Source organism: Myripristis murdjan, chromosome 5 (genome assembly GCF_902150065.1).
Source record: "Myripristis murdjan chromosome 5, fMyrMur1.1, whole genome shotgun sequence".
In the NCBI taxonomy this organism is placed as follows: domain Eukaryota; kingdom Metazoa; phylum Chordata; class Actinopteri; order Holocentriformes; family Holocentridae; genus Myripristis; species Myripristis murdjan.
The window spans coordinates 37553758-37557112 of NC_043984.1; the positions used below are offsets into that span (position 1 = coordinate 37553758).

At 46.1% G+C, this 3355-nt stretch overlaps 1 long non-coding RNA gene across 1 annotated transcript; it reads right to left on the reverse strand.

Moving 5' to 3' along the window:
- Nucleotides 1-227: 227 nt before the first annotated feature.
- LOC115358653 (uncharacterized) lies at nucleotides 228-556 on the reverse strand. Its single transcript, XR_003928200.1, has 2 exons — nucleotides 483-556; nucleotides 228-411 (listed from the first exon to the last, which is right to left on the reverse strand). It is a non-coding gene; the product is annotated as an uncharacterized LOC115358653 (long non-coding RNA).
- Between the last annotated feature and the right edge of the window lie 2799 nt (nucleotides 557-3355).

Sequence of the window (3355 nt, forward strand, 5' to 3'; positions counted from 1 at the left end):
ATTTTGAAGTTTGATTATTTTGTGTTGAACAGAGGACGCACTGCTCAGGCTGACAGCGAGGAAGCAAGAGCAGGATGACGACCCCGTGATGACCTTTGGCCCCCAGTGTTGACCTCTTGATGTTTTTTTTTTTTTTTTTTTAACTTTTTAACTTTTTAACTTTGAGCGTGGACTCGACCGTCGACCGCTGCATCAGGAACTGTTTTCATCTGTTTTTTTGTTTTTTAATTTTAATTTTATCAAGTGCACTTCATTCCTACAAGGACCTACATGCTCCTCCGTCACTCACACACACACACACACACACACACACACGCACACACACACACACACACTTTATGCAAACAGACTGAGCTGAGCAGAGCCAAGTAGTGCTTTATAATTTACTTTTACAAGAATACTGACCATTTACTGCACACACACACACACACACACACACACACAACACACACACACACACACACACACACACACACACACACACACACACACACACACACACACAGCATTAAGCACCAGCTACCCTATAACAGCTTTTTCAGTCAGTTCTTAAAGTGCTTGTGTGTGTGTGTGTGTGTGTGTGTGTGTGTGTGTGTGTGTGTGTGGCCGTCGGCTCGGACGCTGTGGAACAGGTGCACTCAGGAGCCAATCAGATGCCTGCGTCCAGGTCAGGTGATCTTCCTGTAGCCTATCACAGTGGCAGTAAACAGAGAATAAGTTCAAAGTTCAAAACTTGAACGTGCAAAAAAAAAAAAAGTTCTGGCAGCTTGTGGTTATTATGGGATGTGTTCCTGCTGGAGCTCAAACTGAACTCCCACTCGTCTCCTGTCAAATGAAAACCTCCTGACTCCACTCGTGGTGATTTTCATGCTTTTATTTTGAAGCTGAAATCCGTAAATTCCCACTTTTTTCCTGCTTTTCCTCCTGAAAACAGCAGCAGGTCATTTGACTCTCTGGAAAAACATCCCCTTTCATCAGGTTACGTGACTGTCAATCATGAACTTTAACGATGTAATTAAGCAATAATATCACATGCTGCTAGCACATCAGGCTGGACAGTTATTATTATTTTCAGTGTAAGCTGGTATGCTAACTAGCTAGCAGCACTCAGCTATCCAGCTCACGTTCTTCCTGCCTGGTTCAAATTTCCAACATATACAGAAAAATAAAACAACGATTCATTACTGGAGAAAAAAATGTCCCAGGTGCTGTCTTGGTTTTAAAGTTTTGGGTTAAATCCCCTTTTTCCCGACTTCCCGACAGACTGGGACCAGATGTTGGACACCGTAGACTCCCATAGACTTCAAGTCTTTATGCTAAGCTAACAGGAAATGCTAACCACAGCAGCTGAACCACTGGACGTCCAGAGGTGGACATGGTGTCCAACATCTGGCCTCAGTCTGTCGGGAAGTCGGGGAAAAGGGGATTTTGCCCAAAACGTTGGATCTTCTGTTGGAGTTTACAGGAGCTCAGGAGCCTCTGTGCCCGTTTGCCGTGAAGTTTTTAGAAAAGCCGGTGGATGGAAGCTAAAATACTTTGGCACTAAAGTTAAAAAAATCATGGAGGTTTTCATTTGATAACACTGACATGAAGAGTTCATGTGGGAAACCATCACTTACTCATTCTTGAGGAAAAATAAGAAAACAAAAGAATGGAGTTCACCATTCATTCATTCATTCACTCATTCATTCATTCAGTCTGGAGGATCCAGAATGCAAAAACTGTCCTGTGTATCTCAGCAGGGTCTGAGGCCGCCTGCTGTCCCGTCCCGGGGAGCTGAGCTCAGTTTGTTGTGAGGAGCATCGCTCTGTCCTGAGTGGTGGCTCTCTGACTGTGGAAGGAAACCCTCACTGTACTTCACAATATCACAGAGAGGGGATTTACACTTATTTTACTGATCATGTGATCACGTTCCCACTTAAAGGAACACGTCAATATTTTGGGTTAAATCCCCTTTTCCCAACCTCCCCAGACTGAGACCAGATGTTGGACACCTCTGGATGTCCAGGGGTGAAAATGGTGTCCAACATCTGGTCTCAGTCTGAGGAAGTCCCAGACGGAGGTTTTGCCCAAAACATCGGAGTATCCCTTTAAGAGCAGGACATTCTTGGCCCCGCCTCTCTGTGTGTCCTTTAAATGTCCAGTGAAGGCAGCTACATGTGAAGAACCTGACCAGCAGCTTCCACTGGTTTTCCCAGCCGACCTCTCCGAGCAGAGGCAGAGCTTTGAGGTGAAGGTTGTTCCCCTGGTGGCAGACACAGAGGTGCAGTCCACAGCTGCAGGTGAGGCAGCGTCTGTGTGACGGCAGGTGGAGGCAGAACATAGACCCGCGTCGTGGTTTGGGTTCGCTTTTTTTGAACGGCTCCAAACGACGCTGGTGCCTTTTCTAACGACACTAGAACAAAACCAGAGCAGAACCAAAGAGCAGAGGACCTCTGTTCCTCCTGTCCCACCTGAGCTCGTCTGAATCTTCACGGCCAAGACCGGAAAGACCACAGAACCAGAGCGGAGTAGAACCGTCATCGCTCCGGGTGCACAACAACATGCTGATCGTAGTTTAACCCAGCTGCTCAGCATCGTCACAAACGCCTTTTACTGGACAGAGCTCCTTAAATACGACACACAGGCAGAACCAGGCTAACGACTCCCATAGGCTTCAAGTCTTTATGCTAAGCTAACAGGAAATGCTACCCGTAGGAGCTGAACCAAGAAGCTAGCCTGTTACCATGGCAACAATACACATAAATAATGGCCACCACTCCGACCGTCCTGGTGTGTTGATTTGAACGGGACAGACGGTTGTGCTCCATTGGAGTTCAGTGGTAAAGGCTGTCCCACTGCTTTGAACGGGACAGGCTGAGGCGCAGACGGCTCACTGAAGCACTAAATTTACTCAGATTACTCTGCTGAATAACCACTACTGATGAACATGTAACCACGGCGACCGTCCTGCCCACTGCTGGGAAGACTGTTGCCCTCAGACAAAAAAAAAAAAAAAAAAGAGAGAGAGACAGACGGTCCGTTTGATCATTTTTTGATTATTTTTTAATTATTTTTTTGATCATTGATCGCTGACGTGTCTGACAGAATTGGAGAATGACGATAATGACAGCAATAACAAATGAATGTTCTCATCCAGAAGTGTACTTATTGCTGTGGCTGCAGTGTTTTCACACACACACACACACACACACACACACACACACACACACACACAAACTGCACCGGCAGCACGTCTGAAGACTTCACATGGATTTAGCCGGGGCTCAAACACATGGATTCAGTTTGTTTTTCTTTTCTTTCCCTGTTAAAGTCGTCATGTGACACGTGTGTGACAACCGCTTTGGAAATTGCC